The following is a 19598-nucleotide window of genomic DNA, read 5'->3' on the forward strand; positions in this document are numbered from 1 at the left end:
CCTACACCAAGGACCATGTTCAACAGAAGTTTACCCATCTCATGGAGGCACTCAATGCAATGGGGACCATTACTTCCTGGGGAGGGGACTGATCTGGGTGGATATTGGTGGCCACCCACCTATTCCACTTGGGCCCCCACCACTGTCTCTTTTAGTTTTTTAGTTTCCTTAATTGTAACACAGTTTACTATTTTGGTAGTTTTTCGGCTCCTAAACTTCTGGAGCCGTTTTGAAGCCCTAAATGACGTTTTTGGGAAAAGCAAGCAAACATGACCCTTTAATTGATGTTTACATTCGAAAGATGTAATACTCATATAGATATTTCTAATGAGGTATTGTGTGAGTCAAATGGAGATCGTATGCCAAAGTTATGACCCCGAGAAGTTGATGTACCAATTAACCCAAACGGGGCCCATAGTTTTGGTGCTTCATCTCCTAGGGCTAGGCTTTTGGATATTTAGGGTTTTCCATTGTTTCCCAATAATAAATAGGCCTTCAAGCCTCATTGTAACATAGTTTATATGCATGTAGCCACCACATCTCTCCTTAGAGATAAGTTGCCATCGCCCGAGCTAGTTTTATTTCCTTTTTGTTTGTAAGCATATTTCAGTATTTGATATTAATGAAATGAAGCGTTATTTCTGTTGCATCTTTGTATTTATGGTTATATCTGTAATTTGCTGCTTTCCTATTTAATTTCGGATCATATGCCGAAGTTTCTTGAGGAGCATACTACTTAGTGATAAAAATGGAATTTATGTAGGTGTATACCTCACAAAATTGCCTCAACAAAACACAACATTTACAAAACATAAAACTATCAATTGATAATACAGTCTTTGATGACTATGAACTTGATTTAATGAGTTGATATGCATTGGCTTAAATTCACTTTTGAGTTATCAGACTCCATTGAGGTATAATTGATGGCCTAATTCAGCCATTGATGCACAATTCTCCTACTTTCAATTTCCATCCATTATTAGCAAGCTCGCGTGCTTCTTTATTATGGTCTCGTAATACATGAAAGTATGTTAATCATGGAATGACTTGTACCATTTTTTGTGCTCTTTTCATGATATTTTCTATAGATTTTTCCTTCGACACTAAGCCTTTAAATAAATGTTGCAAAATAAAGAGGGAGTCTCCTAGGATTATGAGCTCGTTCACTTGATTTTCTTAGGCACTCAAGAGACCTTGATAAACACCATGAATATCTACTTGATTATTTGTCATATGACCTAGTCCCCATGAGTACTTGAACATTTCGTCATCCTCAGGGCCATAAAGGGCCCCTCCCCTTCCTACCACTCTTGGATTTTTTTTTTATGCCCCATCGAAATAGAGAATCCATCCTGGTATATCATGCATCCAGGCTCTGAATTCTACATCTATGATTTTAAGCTTCCATCATTATCCCATTTATTTGCAATTCCAACTAGTAATTTATGGGCTATTACCCTCTAACAATCGTGGTTAAAAATCCATGTAAAAATATATAAGACCATGGTCATGGGACACGTATTCCAAGTTGAATGGTGGGAAGAACATCCTAGTGGGTGTTCATTTGGTTATTATGGATAAAGGAAATTGGAAAGGGAAATGTCAAAGGCTTTGGATGGCATGAGGCATTTATTGGCATTGTATTTATGAAAATAAATGAAATTAGGAGAAAGGAAGGTGAAAAGTCACAGGTTGCATGTGAGGAGGAAATTGAAGGAAAATAATGGAAATTGAAGAAAATAGAGGCCTCCTTGGTAAAAATGCCTCTAAGGATCAGTTGGCAAGCTTGGTCAGTGTAAGCTTTGGACAACTCTCACACTCTAGGACACTTAGGGTTTTACTGGAGAACTCTTGGAGAGTGTGGCATACTTGGAGTTTTGGAGCAAGAAGGAAAAGGAAGAGCAGGAAAGTGCAAGAAGACATCGGGATCATCAACTACAATGGGTTTTTCTTGCAGGTACCGAGTTGCATGTATGTTTTCCTCACTAATTTTGGCAAGCATGGAATATGCATGTGGTTTATTGGTCATGTTCTATCATTGGCATGGAGGATGGTCGGGATTGATAGTGGATTTGCCTAGCCTTTCCATTTCCTAGATAGCCATGGTGATTGTGGATTTATTTCCTTGTTTTGTTTTGGTTGGTTCTAATGTTTCCTTAGCTTCGGTTAAGTTACTAGTTCTTGGAGCCTTGGTTGGACAAACCCTCTGGAGCCCTTTAACAACTTGGGTTGAGTTATTAGACCTGGAACCTTGGCTGGACAAATGCTCTGGAGCCCTTGGTGAGTTGAGTTACTAGTCCTAGAGTCGTGGTTGGACAAATGCTCTAGAGCCCTTGGTGGGTTGAGTTACTAGTCCTGGATCCGTGGTTGGAAAAATGTTGTGGAGCCCGACAACAATTGTGGGTTGAGTTAATAGTCCTAGAGCCTTGGTTGGAACAAACGCCCTTGAGCACGTGAAGGCTTGGATGGAGACCAATCTGATGATGGTTTTGTGATGTCCAACCATGAGGTGGAATCATTATTTTATGGTTTGAGGTGGATGGCCTCTCGAAGCCCTGGATGGTTTTGGATTGATGTGTTATATGATATCCCACATTCATGTTTGGAATATGGCACGGGGGTGAATGGCTAAAGAGAAATTTGGCTCAGTCATTTTATGGTTATGTGGAACGTGGTAGTCCCATCTCGGGTTGAATGTTGCATCATCAATATGAGGTTATTCTTCCTTGTATTTCTATGTATTATATTGGTTTATATGTGGATCATATGGTTATGATTTCCTTCGTATTTATGTTGCTATCATGCTAGTTATGTATATGTTTTATGACAGTAATTATGTATGGATATCATCATGTTTTTACTTGTAAATGAATGAACAATGTATCTATGATCTAATGGATGAAATGGCAGCTAATGTGTTGAGGCATCAATGCTTCTTAGCAATTCTCAGATAAGTATGAGACCCCTATGCCTAGATCTATTATTTACACCTATAGATTACATATTCGTGATATGTTTGACAAAATGCTTGTCATGGATAGTAGGGGTCCAATGAAGGGCTTGTTCAAGTATTTGCATTTGACTCATTGTTTCCTTGTTATCTTTAGGTTCTAAAGGTGTCATTCAATTATGGGGTAGTGACCTGGGCTATGGGCCTGAAAAAGTGGGTCAAATCTCAGGGACGCTACCACAAATATGTTGGAAATAGTCCCTAGACGTAGGCATGCAAGCTTGTGGGATCATCGATAACTCTCTAGACGGTGGCATGCCCATAACATGGGAGTGTCCAAAGGTTTAATAGCTTAAAAACTTAGTGGGACCCAGGGGCATGATACTTGAGTGGTCGGGATGGATCCTCGGAGGGTTGTTGCTGATGTGGAAGGTATGTTTGATGTGTTTTCGTTGATTCCATTTCATTAAGGTCACCTAAGAGGTTGAATCATATCGTAGTAGCCTCTCATCACATGTTTACCCTAGTTGGCTAGTTACTTATGTAGACGTGGGAGGAGGGTGTTACAGAGTGGTACCAGAGAATGGTTCACCCCTTGGACTAGATGGGTTGTGTGTTGGTCATGCATTTATGTCAGTTGCATATGTGTCTTTATGCTTGTATTCCATGTGCTTGTTGCATTTGCATGATGTTGATCATGGTTGTAGTGATGTCGCCATGTGAAGGTTGATGGTGTTGTTGTGGAATGTGTCATCATGAGTGTATGGTTGTATATGTATTTTTATGCATGTCAGTGTATATATGTTATTAGGCATGTGATGAGTTCCAATATTGCAGCAATAATGTTGCAAATCCTATGGCTACCAACTTTACTTCATCAACCCGGGGTCGTACAAACTTCGAGGTGACAGTGTTGTATACACAGTAGATGCAATGGTCTACTCTTTTCACTTTTCAACTGGGGCGATAGACCACTAGGGTTTTTCAAACCAGTCTTCTATTGAAAAGAAGGAGTCTAACTACCAAATGGCAAAGGGAAGATTACTCTTAATGCAGAAAGGGAATGTTGCCTACTCTAGGAAATGAAAGTGTTGAATTGGAAGGTGTTATAAAGTGACAGGAAATCATCTAGCTAAGCATCTACACATATTGCTTGCAAAATATACCTAATTTAACCTTGCATATAACATCTAGTTATCTCGACTAAATGAGTGTGTAAATTTATCTAAGAACTACTCTAATTGCTGCATGCATGTCCTAACTAGAAGTTAGAGAAAAAGCCTTTTTGATTTTTAGTTTTATGAATGCAAATGCTAATTTAACCAATTTTTTCTTTGGCAGGGGAGACAGGTATGGAGAAATAGGACTGGAATGGTGTTTAGGGTATGGAAACCAAGTGGAGGCCTAACCTTAGCTCAGATGACCATTTATGTTCAATTCGGGCTTAAAACAGGCTACTACAGGGTTTCCTGTAGTACAACAAGATGTCCTAGTTCTACGACAAGATGCCCTATTTTACTATAGGAAATAGGACGAAAGCTTATAGGGAGGTAGGAAAGGTAGAATGAGGTGTGGCAAAGGTGTCTAATGGGGAAATAAGGCACTAAGGAGGTGCACACTACCCAAGGCTCAGTCCAAGGCTTCAAAATGGTTGGACTTTCTCAAGGAAAATGTTCAATTTGCTACAAAAGAGGAATTCAAATTAGGGTTTCGTCGGCTTTGGCAGCGTAGGTGGAGAAGACTTGGATGAGGCTCGCAAGATGAGGTCTCCTTGTAGATCATAAAATCATGCAATAATATACATTTTTTTCTTCATTTATGTACAACTTCATTTATATATGGAAAAGATGAGTTGAATTTAGGAAAAACAAAGTTATTAATTGTTAAATAGGGAATCCATACAGGTGAGGATGGTTTTAGATAGAGGAGGAATGACCTGTTGAAGAGTTTTGAGAACCCAACGTTTCGAACTACCAAGTGAGTCCATCATCAGGGGACACGACAATAAATAATCTTCAATCTTAATGATGTATCCATGAGCTGGGATTAGGGTATATATATCTAGGTTATTAAAGAATGATGTGAGAAATTAGGTCGGACAATGTATTTATTTATTTATTTAAATATTTTATTTTTTTTTATTTATTATTATTATTATTATTATTTTAATTAATTTAATTAAATCAAAAATTAATTGTTTTGAATAATGATATACTTACTTTATTAATAAGTTTAAATTAATTATTCATTTATTTATTTATTGTTATATTTAATTATTTGTTTATTCTCATTATTAAATTATTATTAATTTTTTTATTTATTATAATTTCTTTATTCTATTATTTTTTAACTTTTAATTTTTAATTTAATTATATATTTTAATATAAAAAATTGATGAAATATGTATCTATATATGTTGTTTATTATTATTATTATTATTTATTTTTAATTTAATTTGATTAATTAATTATTTATTTATTTATTTATTTATTTGTTATATTTAATTATATTTTTATTATGATTATTAAATTATTATTAACTTTTTATTTATTTTAATTTCTTTATTCTATTTTAATTTTTTTTAACTTTTAATTTAATTTAATTAATTAAATTTTTTTTTATTTGTTATATTTAATTATTTGTTTATTATGATTGTTAAATTATTATTAATTATTAATTTATTTTAGTTTCTTTATTCTATTATAATTTTTAATTTTTAATTTTTAATTTAATTATAAAAATTTTGATGAAATATGTGTCTATATATGATTATTGTTATTATTATTATTATTATTATTATTATTTATATATATATATATATATATATATATATATATATATATATATATATATATATATATATATAGATTAATTTAATTAATTAATTAATTAATATATGATTAATTAATTAATTAATATATGATTAATTAATTTATTACTGTTTTATGATTTGATTAGACCAATGAATTAATGCTTAAGGAGGATGGTTAAGAGGAGTTTTATAATGATTATTTGTTTTTATTTTATTTTATTTTATTTTATTTTTAGAGGAGGGAAAAGCTTAATCTGAGTGGCGATTACTGTTTTTTAGGATTTCTAGTAAAGGTTTCCAAGCGTTACTCAATTTTAATCCATCATCATGGTTAAAGTTGTTTTTCCTTTTTTCTATTTCAATGGCTTCTTTAATTTTCCTTTTAAGACAGTGTTCTTCTTTTCTAACAAGTTTGGCTTTTTCCATGCAGATGTAATGAGAGGAAGAGTGAACATGTTCAACTAAGGCTGATTTAGAGATTCTTTCTCTTCTTAAGTCAGCAGTGTGTTATTTAATTCTAACATTAAGAGATCTACCTGTTTCACCTATGTATTCCTTGCCGCATGAGCAAGGAATCACATAAACACCTTTCTGAAGGTTAGGGTTTATGGGATCTTTAACAGAGTTGAATAATTGTTTGATGGTGTTAGCTGGGGTGAATGCTACATTAATGTTATGTTTATTGAGAACTTTAGTAATTTTATCTGTGGTACCTTTTATGTACGGAAGGGAGACCTTAGGAGTTGATAAATTTTGATCATTAATATTATTGTTATTTTTCTTAAGGGATAGGTGCATAGCTTTCTTTATGGTATTTCTATTATAGCCATTTAGCTCAAACACTTTGTGAAGATGGTTGAGTTCATTGTTTAAATGGTCAGGATTAGATATCCTTACTGCCCTAGTGGTTAAGGTCCTAATGATGCCAATCTTCTGTTTAGGGTGGTGATGGGAATTTGCATGTAGATATCTTTCTGTATGAGTTTTCTTTCTATAGACCTGGAAACCAAGAGACCCTTCTCTTTTAGTTAGAAGGACGTCAAGAAAGGGAAGCTGGTTGTTGCTTTCAATTTCAATGGTGAATTTTATATGGTCAGAGAGGCTATTTAAATGATTGAGGAATAGGTCAAGCTTTTCTTTTCCATGACTCCACTTAGCAAATATGTCATCTACAAACCTTTTCCATTCTTCAGGGGTGTATGGAAATGACATAAGAGCCTTCCGTTCAAAGTGCTCCATAAAGATGTTGGCAATTATGGGGGATAGAGGAGAACCCATAGCCACACCATGAGTTTGTTCATAAATTATTCCTTTGAAGCTGAAGTACGAAGATTTCAAGCATAGTTCCAAAAGATCCACAGTTTCTTTATCAGTGAGGTTTCTCATGATCTCAATGGCTTCATCAATAGGAATCATGATGTAAAGGGATACAATGTCAAAGCTGACCATAAGATCTTCATATTTCATTTCTATGTTATTTATCCATTGAACAAACGAATAGGAGTCTTTAATATAAGAAGGGGTATTACCAGATAGGGGTCTAAGCTTTTTAGCAAGGTATTTTGTGAGCAGGTAAGTCGGGGAACCTATGGTATTAACTATAGGTCTGAGAGGTATGTTAGGTTTATGGACTTTAGGAGCTCCATAGATTCTAGGAATAATGGAACTGCTAGGAATGATTTTCTTTTTAGTGGCATCATCTAAGGATGATTCTTTGATTTTCTTAATTACATCACGCATGATTTTCTCACTAGGATCTTTGTTTATTATTTTATAGCAACCACTATTGTTTAGATGATCTTCCATTTTATTGTCATAATCACTTCTGTTCATAATCACAATTGTGTTGCCCTTGTCAGCCTTTAGGATGACTATGTTTTTATTATTTCTAAGGGTGTTTAAGGCTCTTTTCTCTTCTAAGGAAATGTTAGATGAAGGAGGTTTTGCAGTTCTCAGGATTTTTGCAATATCTTGTCTGATTTCTTCACTTTCGGCTATATCTAAGTTTTTTATGGCTACTTCGATATTACTGATAACTTCTTCTATCGGAATTTTATTAGGGGTTATGGCAAAATTCAGCCCTTTTTTTAAGATGGATTCAGCTGCATGATCTAGGATGATGTTTGATAAGTTAATAACTAGGGCTTTGTCAGATGTCATGATTAGATTGTGATGAGGGTTTTGCGATTTTAAACTGGTGGAAGTGTTATTAGCGAAGTTTTCTGTTTTATCCATATTATTATTTATGACAGCGCTATTTTCATTTTGAGACCTGTTGGTTATGTTGTCGTGCCTACCTATTATAACTCTGCTGCTTTTATCCTGAGTCACAGCCATGTTTCTTGCCATCGTATTGCTGCCTTGACTGCTCCCAACCTGACTTATAACGGTGCGGTTCAAAGGTTTAACCGTTGTAACTTGCATTGAGGAATGCGCTAGACTATCCTTCGAATTCATAATACATTTCCGTTCTGCACTGTTTAAAGATTTTACTGCTGGACTTACCTGCACCACCAAATCCATAGTTTCAAGCGTTGAATCAAGACTGGATTGCGTTCTGGATGAGTGGATTGTGCTCATTTGTGCCTCTGTTTGAAAAGGAGCCTGCGCCAACGAATTATTGCCACTTATATTCATCATCAAGGCAGTGTTGTTTATAGGCACGGCTGTTAAAGATTGCGAGTCAGGAATAGGGGCCGCTGAATTATTAATTTGTGGCATCGAATCTAATTCCGAGTTTTTGCTGATACAACCAATATTCACTGCGCTGTTTATCTTTAATATAGCTTGATTGCTATCAGGAACATTGTCAACCAGCGTGTCTTGCGGTGTTTGTATTCTGGAGGAACCATTGTAGTTCTGAGGAATCTTTGAACGAGCGCCCTGGTTGTGATCTTCACCATTGTTGCGTAAATTGTTTAACTTTTTTAGTTTCTTGATATTGTCTTTCATTAACCATTTGTCAGCTCTTATGAATGTAATTGCATCCAGTGATTGCCAAAAATTCTTTCTAAGATGTGCGGAAAGGTTCAGATGCGCAGAAAGAAGTTTCTCAGAAGTTTTTATTAATTTGGATCTGACCCATTTGATTTCATTTCTCACCAGGGTATCACTTAATTTTTTGAAACTGGATAGGTTTCTGAACCGAAGAGGATGTTTACAGATGGCAAATTTAGGGATGACCTTGTTATCTCTACACATTTTAAGAAAATTCAGATTAGAAATGAGTTTAGCTCTGGACAATCTTAATTTTTCGAAATCTGCTGCGCTATCCATCATATCCCTTCCATGGTAGGATTTGATGTTGTTAAATAGGGAATCCATACAGGTGAGGATGGTTTTAGATAGAGGAGGAATGACCTGTTGAAGAGTTTTGAGAACCCAACGTTTCGGACTACCAAGTGAGTCCATCATCAGGGGACGCGACAATAAATAATCTTCAATCTTAATGATGTATCCATGAGCTGGGATTAGGGTATATATATCTAGGTTATTAAAGAATTATGTGAGAAATTAGGTCGGCCAATGTATTTATTTATTTATTTAAATATTTTTTTTTTTATTTATTTTTATTATTATTATTATTATTATTTTAATTAATTTAATTAAATCAAAAATTAATTGTTTTGAATAATGATATACTTACTTTATTAATAAGTTTAAATTAATTATTCATTTATTTATTTATTGTTATATTTAATTATTTGTTTATTCTCATTATTAAATTATTATTAATTTTTTTATTTATTATAATTTCTTTATTCTATTATTTTTTAACTTTTAATTTTTAATTTAATTATATATTTTAATATAAAAAATTGATGAAATATGTATCTATATATGTTGTTTATTATTATTATTATTATTTATTTTTAATTTAATTTGATTAATTAATTAATTATTTATTTATTTATTTATTATATTTAATTATATTTTTATTATGATTATTAAATTATTATTAACTTTTTATTTATTTTAATTTCTTTATTCTATTTTAATTTTTTTTAACTTTTAATTTAATTTAATTAATTAAATTTTTTTTTTATTTGTTATATTTAATTATTTGTTTATTATGATTGTTAAATTATTATTAATTATTAATTTATTTTAGTTTCTTTATTCTATTATAATTTTTAATTTTTAATTTAATTATAAAAATTTTGATGAAATATGTATCTATATATGATTATTATTATTATTATTATTATTATTATTATTATTATTATTATATATATTATTATATATTAATTTAATTAATTAATTAATTAATTAATATATGATTAATTAATTTATTACTGTTTTATGATTTGATTAGACCAATGAATTAATGCTTAAGGAGGATGGTTAAGAGGAGTTTTATAATGATTGTTTGTTTTTATTTTATTTTATTTTATTTTATTTTTAGAGGAGGGAAAAGCTTAATCTGAGTGGCGATTACTGTTTTTTAGGATTTCTAGTAAAGGTTTCCAAGCGTTACTCAATTTTAATCCATCATCATGGTTAAAGTTGTTTTTCCTTTTTTCTATTTCAATGGCTTCTTTAATTTTCCTTTTAAGACAGTGTTCTTCTTTTCTAACAAGTTTGGCTTTTTCCATGCAGATGTAATGAGAGGAAGAGTGAACATGTTCAACTAAGGCTGATTTAGAGATTCTTTCTCTTCTTAAGTCAGCAGTGTGTTATTTAATTCTAACATTAAGAGATCTACCTGTTTCACCTATGTATTCCTTGCCGCATGAGCAAGGAATCACATAAACACCTTTCTGAAGGTTAGGGTTTATGGGATCTTTAACAGAGTTGAATAATTGTTTGATGGTGTTAGCTGGGGTGAATGCTACATTAATGTTATGTTTATTGAGAACTTTAGTAATTTTATCTGTGGTACCTTTTATGTACGGAAGGGAGACCTTAGGAGTTGATAAATTTTGATCATTAATATTATTGTTATTTTTCTTAAGGGATAGGTGCATAGCTTTCTTTATGGTATTTCTATTATAGCCATTTAGCTCAAACACTTTGTGAAGATGGTTGAGTTCATTGTTTAAATGGTCAGGATTAGATATCCTTACTGCCCTAGTGGTTAAGGTCCTAATGATGCCAATCTTCTGTTTAGGGTGGTGATGGGAATTTGCATGTAGATATCTTTCTGTATGAGTTTTCTTTCTATAGACCTGGAAACCAAGAGACCCTTCTCTTTTAGTTAGAAGGACGTCAAGAAAGGGAAGCTGGTTGTTGCTTTCAATTTCAATGGTGAATTTTATATGGTCAGAGAGGCTATTTAAATGATTGAGGAATAGGTCAAGCTTTTCTTTTCCATGACTCCACTTAGCAAATATGTCATCTACAAACCTTTTCCATTCTTCAGGGGTGTATGGAAATGACATAAGAGCCTTCCGTTCAAAGTGCTCCATAAAGATGTTGGCAATTATGGGGGATAGAGGAGAACCCATAGCCACACCATGAGTTTGTTCATAAATTATTCCTTTGAAGCTGAAGTACGAAGATTTCAAGCATAGTTCCAAAAGATCCACAGTTTCTTTATCAGTGAGGTTTCTCATGATCTCAATGGCTTCATCAATAGGAATCATGGTGTAAAGGGATACAATGTCAAAGCTGACCATAAGATCTTCATCTTTCATTTCTATGTTATCTATCCATTGAACAAACGAATAGGAGTCTTTAATATAAGAAGGGGTATTACCAGATAGGGGTCTAAGCTTTTTAGCAAGGTATTTTGCGAGCAGGTAAGTCGGGGAACCTATGGTATTAACTATAGGTCTGAGAGGTATGTTAGGTTTATGGACTTTAGGAGCTCCATAGATTCTAGGAATAATGGAACTGCTAGGAATGATTTTCTTTTTAGTGGCATCATCTAAGGATGATTCTTTGATTTTCTTAATTACATCACGCATGATTTTCTCACTAGGATCTTTGTTTATTATTTTATAGCAACCACTATTGTTTAGATGATCTTCCATTTTATTGTCATAATCACTTCTGTTCATAATCACAGTTGTGTTGCCCTTGTCAGCCTTTAGGATGACTATGTTTTTATTATTTCTAAGGGTGTTTAAGGCTCTTTTCTCTTCTAAGGAAATGTTAGATGAAGGAGGTTTTGCAGTTCTCAGGATTTTTGCAATATCTTGTCTAATTTCTTCACTTTCAGCTATATCTAAGTTTTTTATGGCTACTTCGATATTACTGATAACTTCTTCTATCAGAATTTTATTAGGGGTTATGGCAAAATTCAGCCCTTTTTTTAAGATGGATTCAGCTGCATGATCTAGGATGATGTTTGATAAGTTAATAACTAGGGCTTTGTCAGATGTCATGATTAGATTGTGATGATGGTTTTGCGATTTTAAACTGGTGGAAGGGTTATTAGCGAAGTTTTCTGTTTTATCCATATTATTATTTATGACAGCGCTATTTTCATTTTGAGACCTGTTGGTTATGTTGTCGTGCCTACCTATTATAACTCTGTTGCTTTTATCCTGAGTCACAGCCATGTTTCTTGCCATCGTATTGCTGCCTTGACTGCTCCCAACCTGACTTGTAACGGTGCGGTTCAAAGGTTTAACTGTTGTAACTTGCTTTGAGGAATGCGCTAGACTATCCTTCGAATTCATAATACATTTCCGTTCTAAACTGTTTAAAGATTTTACTGCTGGACTTACCTGCACCACCGAATCCATAGTTTCAGGCGTTGAATCAAGACTGGATTGCGTTCTGGATGAGTGGATTGTGCTCATTTGTGCGTCTGTTTGCAAAGGATCCTGCGCCAACGAATTATTGCCACTTCTATTCATCATCAAGGCAGTGTTGTTTATAGGCACGGCTGTTAAAGATTGCGAGTCAGGAATAGGGGCCGCTGAATTATTAATTTGTGGCATCGAATCTAATTCCGAGTTTTTGCTGATACAACCAATATTCACTGCGCTGTTTATCTTTAATATAGCTTGATTGCTATCGAGAACATTGTCAACCAGCGTGTCTTGCGGTGTTTGTATTCTGGAGGAACCATTGTAGTTCTGAGGAATCTTTGAACGAGCGCCCAGGTTGTGATCTTCACCATTGTTGCGTAAATTGTTTAACTTTTTTAGTTTCTTGATATTGTCTTTCATTAACCATTTGTCAGCTCTTATGAATGTAATTGCATCCAGTGATTGCCAAAAATCCTTTCTAAGATGTGCGGAAAGGTTCAGATGCGCAGAAAGAAGTTTCTCAGAAGTTTTTATTAATTTGGATCTAACCCATTTGATTTCATTTCTCACCAGGGTATCACTTAATTTTTTGAAACTGGATAGATTTCTGAACCGAAGAGGATGTTTACAGATGGAAAATTTAGGGATGACCTTGTTATCTCTACACATTTTAAGAAAATTCAGATTAGAAATGAGTTTAGCTCTGGACAATCTTAATTTTTCGAAATCTGCTGCGCTATCCATCATATCCCTTCCATGGTAGGATTTGATGTTGTTAAATAGGGAATCCATACAGGTGAGGATGGTTTTAGATAGAGGAGGAATGACCTGTTGAAGAGTTTTGAGAACCCAACGTTTCGGACTACCAAGTGAGTCCATCATCAGGGGACGCGACAATAAATAATCTTCAATCTTAATGATGTATCCATGAGCTGGGATTAGGGTATATGTATCTAGGTTATTAAAGAATGATGTGAGAAATTAGGTCGGCCAATGTATTTATTTATTTATTTAAATATTTTATTTTTTTTATTTATTTATTATTATTATTATTATTTTAATTAATTTAATTAAATCAAAAATTAATTGTTTTGAATAATGGTATACTTACTTTATTAATAAGTTTAAATTAATTAATTAATTAATTAATTATTATTCCCCGGATGCAGGTGGTTGTTAGCTACACAAGGCTCATGGCTTGTCAGCAAGGCATGTGTCCGCCCGGACAAGCCACGTACACCAGGAGGACTCGCCCTAACTATTCCAGCATGCAGCATTTAAGGAGGAGAGTTATTGTTCATTGCAGAGGCGTCCCTTCGACATTTACTGTCCGCCTTGAGAAACGGAACATGGCGCTTCATAGCCGGAAGTTCTCGGACATTCTCCCGCATTTCTCGTCTGCTCCTGTTCTAGTCTTGAGGGAAGTGGCGGAGGCTCATTGTTTCGGCTCTCATTCAGGTTCTGAGAGTGACTGTGATGGTTTAGAGGCCATAGATTTGGGCAATTGGAGGGCATACGTGCAGTCTGGTTGCGAACCTAGGAGATTGGCTGTGTTGCAAACCTGCTATCCGCAGTCTAGTTGGAGGATTGGGAGTCTGGTTCAGAGGGACAATCCGCGTGAGCACACTCGCCACCCACTCATTTTAAGTATGCAGCGTGAACGCCAAAGAGGAACCAGTCGGCGTGGCAGCTACAGTGGTAGAGCCCCTTCTCCCTCTTCCTCAATTGAAGAATCTCCTGAACGCAGACGACCGAGGGGAAGGCCCCCGGGCAGAGGAAGAATGGCGGAACTTCCAGAGAGAATGGAATGTGGGCACATTGAGCACCCAATGGTAAGATACCGCCTTCCATGCACTTTGTCCAATTCCACTTTCTTCGTAACAGTTTCAGTGGAGCATTGCAGCAATCCATGGGGTGAAGATGAGGCTCCTCGTGCCAACCCTTCGCGTATTCCTGGGATTGTACCCACAGTGGACATGGAATTTCCCGCCGTTGATATGCTGAGGCCTGTACAAGATCCTGGAGCAGGCCCGAGTGAACCTGTGCAGCGCAATGCTGGTAAGGCCATCCACCAGCCTCCCTGCTGCAAGATGGAGGACGAACCGCAAACTACTGAAGAAGATTAGCATGCCCAGCTCGCGCTCCAGGTTTCAAAGCATGAATTTTTCTCTCTGTCAGCTCCCTTCGCGATCATATATGTGTTGGCACTTTGTCACTATGTATCTCTGTCCATCTCTGTTACGGTGTCGGTTATCTACTATTGTCTCTTCCTCCATGTGTTTTTGTTGTTTCAGTTTCCTTGTGCTTCAGTCCATGTGTCGGTTACATGAGTGTCGCTCTGGTCTCAATCTTTTGTAATCCTGGAATGAATACTCCTGAGTCTATTGTCTGTCCCAGGACAAGTTTTACAGGGCCTCGGCCCTGTTGTAATACTGCTGATGTAATTTTTGCTCTTGCTGTAATATAATAGCTCAGTCTTATTTAGAAAAAAAAATTAATTAATTATTGTTATATTTAATTATTTGTTTATTCTGATTATTAAATTATTATTAATTTTTTATTTATTATAATTTCTTTATTCTATTATAATATATTTTAACTTTTAATTTTTAATTTAATTATATATTTTAATAAAAAAAATTGATGAAATATGTATCTATATGTTTATTGTTATTATTATTATTATTATATATATATATGTATTTTTAATTTAATTTGATTAATTAATTAATTATTTATTTATTTGTTATATTTAATTATATTTTTATTATGATTATTGAATTATTATTAATTTTTTATTTATTTTAATTTCTTTATTCTATTTTAATTTTTTTTAACTTTTAATTTAATTTTTTTTTTAATTTAATTATATATTTTAATAAAAAAGTTTGATATATATATATATATATATATATATATATATATATATATATATATATATATATATATATATATTTTAATTTAATTTAATTAATTAATTAATTATTTTTTTTGTTATATTTAATTATTTGTTTATTATGATTGTTAAATTATTATTAATTATTAATTTATTTTTAGTTTCTTTATTCTATTAAAATTTTTAATTTTTAATTTTTAATTTAATTATAAAAAGTTTGATGAAATATGTGTCTATATATGATTATTGTTATTATATATATATATAATTAATTAATTAATTAATATATGATTAATTAATTAATTAATTAATATATGATTAATTAATTTATTACTGTTTTATGATTTGATTAGACCAATGAATTAATGCTTAAGGAGGATGGTTAAGAGGAGTTTTATAATGATTGTTTGTTTGTTTGTTTATTTTTTTTTAGAGGAGGGAAAAGGTTAATCTGAGTGGCGATTACTGTTTTTTAGGATTTCTAGTAAAGGTTTCCAAGCGTTACTCAATTTTAATCCATCATCACGGTTAAAGTTGTTTTTCCTTTTTTCTATTTCAATGGCTTCTTTAATTTTTCTTTTAAGACAGTGTTCTTCTTTTCTAACAAGTTTGGCTTTTTCCATGCAGATGTAATGAGAGGAAGAGTGAACATGTTCAGCTAACGCTGATTTAGAGATTCTTTCTCTTCTTAAGTCAGCAGTGTGTTCTTTAATTCTAACATTAAGAGATCTACCTGTTTCACCTATGTATTCCTTGCCGCATGAGCAAGGAATCACATAAACACCTTTCTGAAGGTTAGGGTTTATGGGATCTTTAACAGAGTTGAATAATTGTTTGATGGTGTTAGCTGGGGTGAATGCTACATTAATGTTATGTTTATTGAGAACTTTAGTAATTTTATCTGTGGTACCTTTTATGTACGGAAGGGAGACCTTAGGAGTTGATAAATTTTGATCATTAATATTATTGTTATTTTTCTTAAGGGATAGGTGCATAGCTTTCTTTATGGTATTTCTATTATAGCCATTTAGCTCAAACACTTTGTGAAGATGGTTGAGTTCATTGTTTAAATGGTCAGGATCAGATATCCTTACTGCCCTAGTGGTTAAGGTCCTAATGATGCCAATCTTCTGTTTAGGGTGGTGATGGGAATTTGCATGTAGATATCTTTCTGTATGAGTTTTCTTTCTATAGACCTGGAAACCAAGAGACCCTTCTCTTTTAGTTAGAAGGACGTCAAGAAAGGGAAGCTGGTTGTTGCTTTCAATTTCAATGGTGAATTTTATATGGTCAGAGAGGCTATTTAAATGATTGAGGAATAGGTCAAGCTTTTCTTTTCCATGACTCCACTTAGCAAATATGTCATCTACAAACCTTTTCCATTCTTCAGGGGTGTATGGAAATGACATAAGAGCCTTCCGTTCAAAGTGCTCCATAAAGATGTTGGCAATTATGGGGGATAGAGGAGAACCCATAGCCACACCATGAGTTTGTTCATAAATTATTCCTTTGAAGCTGAAGTACGAAGATTTCAAGCATAGTTCCAAAAGATCCACAGTTTCTTTATCAGTGAGGTTTCTCATGATCTCAATGGCTTCATCAATAGGAATCATGGTGTAAAGGGATACAATGTCAAAGCTGACCATAAGATCTTCATATTTCATTTCTATGTTATTTATCCATTGAACAAACGAATAGGAGTCTTTAATATAAGAAGGGGTATTACCAGATAGGGGTCTAAGCTTTTTAGCAAGGTATTTTGCGAGCAGGTAAGTCGGGGAACCTATGGTATTAACTATAGGTCTGAGAGGTATGTTAGGTTTATGGACTTTAGGAGCTCCATAGATTCTAGGAATAATGGAACTGCTAGGAATGATTTTCTTTTTAGTGGCATCATCTAAGGATGATTCTTTGATTTTCTTAATTACATCACGCATGATTTTCTCACTAGGATCTTTGTTTATTATTTTATAGCAACCACTACTGTTTAGATGATCTTCCATTTTATTGTCATAATCACTTCTGTTCATAATCACAGTTGTGTTGCCCTCGTCAGCCTTTAGGATGACTATGTTTTTATTATTTCTAAGGGTGTTTAAGGCTCTTTTCTCTTCTAAGGAAATGTTAGATGAAGGAGGTTTTGCAGTTCTCAGGATTTTTGCAATAACTTGTCTAATTTCTTCACTTTCAGCTATATCTAAGTTTTTTATGGCTACTTCGATATTACTGATAACTTCTTCTATCGGAATTTTATTAGGGGTTATGGCAAAATTCAGCCCTTTTTTTAAGATGGATTCAGCTGCATGATTTAGGATGATGTTTGATAAGTTAATAACTAGGGCTTCGTCAGATGTCATGATTAGATTGTGATGAGGGTTTTGCGATTTTAAACTGGTGGAAGGGTTATTAGCGAAGTTTTCTGTTTTATCCATATTATTATTTATGACAGCGCTATTTTCATTTTGAGACCTGTTGGTTATGTTGTCGTGCCTACCTATTATAACTCTGCTGCTTTTATCCTGAGTCACAACCATGTTTCTTGCCATCGTATTGCTGCCTTGACTGCTCCCAACCTGACTTGTAACGGTGCGGTTCAAAGGTTTAACCGTTGTAACTTGCGTTGAGGAATGCGCTAGACTATCCTTTGAATTCATAATACATTTCCGTTCTGCACTGTTTAAAGATTTTACTGCTGGACTTACCTGCACCACCGAATCCATAGTTTCAGGCGTTGAATCAAGACTGGATTGCGTTCTGGATGAGTGGATTGTGCTCATTTGTGCGTTTGTTTGCAAAAGAGCCTGCGCCAACGAATTATTGCCACTTCTATTCATCATCAAGGCAGTGTTGTTTATAGGCACGGCTGTTAAAGATTGCGAGTCAGGAATAGGGGTCGCTGAATTATTAATTTGTGGCATCGAATCTAATTCCGAGTTTTTGCTGATACAACCAATATTCACTGCGCTGTTTATCTTTAATATAGCTTGATTGCTATCAGGAACATTGTCAACCAGCGTGTCTTGCGGTGTTTGTATTCTGGAGGAACCATTGTAGTTCTGAGGAATCTTTGAACGAGCGCCCAGGTTGTGATCTTCACCATTGTTGCGTAAATTGTTTAACTTTTTTAGTTTCTTAATATTGTCTTTCATTAACCATTTGTCAGCTCTTATGAATGTAATTGCATCCAGTGATTGCCAAAAATCCTTTCTAAGATGTGCGGAAAGGTTCAGATGCGCAAAAAGAAGTTTCTCAGAAGTTTTTATTAATTTGGATCTAACCCATTTGATTTCATTTCTCACCAGGGTATCACTTAATTTTTTGAAACTGGATAGATTTCTGAACCGAAGAGGATGTTTACAGATGGCAAATTTAGGGATGACCTTGTTATCTCTACACATTTTAAGAAAATTCAGATTAGAAATGAGTTTAGCTCTGGACAATCTTAATTTTTCGAAATTTGCTGCGCTATCCATCATATCCCTTCCATGGTAGGATTTGATGTTGTTAAATAGGGAATCCATACAGGTGAGGATGGTTTTAGATAGAGGAGGAATGACCTGTTGAAGAGTTTTGAGAACCGAACTTTTCGGACTACCAAGTGAGTCCATCATCACGGGACGCGACAATAAATAATCTTCAATCTTAATGATGTATCCATGAGCTGGGATTAGGGTATATATATCTAGGTTATTAAAGAATGATGTGAGAAATTAGGTCGGCCAATGTATTTATTTATTTATTTAAATATTTTATTTTATTTATTTATTTATTATTATTATTATTATTTTAATTAATTTAATTAAATCAAAAATTAATTGTTTTGAATAATGGTATACTTACTTTATTAATAAGTTTAGATTAATTAATTAATTAATTAATTAATTATTGTTATATTTAATTATTTGTTTATTCTGATTATTAAATTATTATTAATTTTTTTTATTTATTATAATTTCTTTATTCTATTATAATATTTTTTAACTTTTAATTTTTAATTTAATTATATATTTTAATATAAAAAAATTGATGAAATATGTATCTATATATGTTTATTGTTATTATTATTATTATTATAATATATATGTATTTTTAATTTAATTTGATTGATTAATTATTTATTTATTTATTTATTTATTTATTTATTTATTTATTTATTTATTCGTTATATTTAATTATATTTTTATTATGATTATTAAATTATTATTACTTTTTTATTTATTTTAATTTCTTTATTCT

The sequence above is a fragment of the Pinus tabuliformis genome, chromosome 6, assembly GCF_031772625.1.
Source record: "Pinus tabuliformis cultivar Carrire ecotype Pingquan chromosome 6, CPIR1, whole genome shotgun sequence".
Classification (NCBI taxonomy): domain Eukaryota; kingdom Viridiplantae; phylum Streptophyta; class Pinopsida; order Pinales; family Pinaceae; genus Pinus; species Pinus tabuliformis.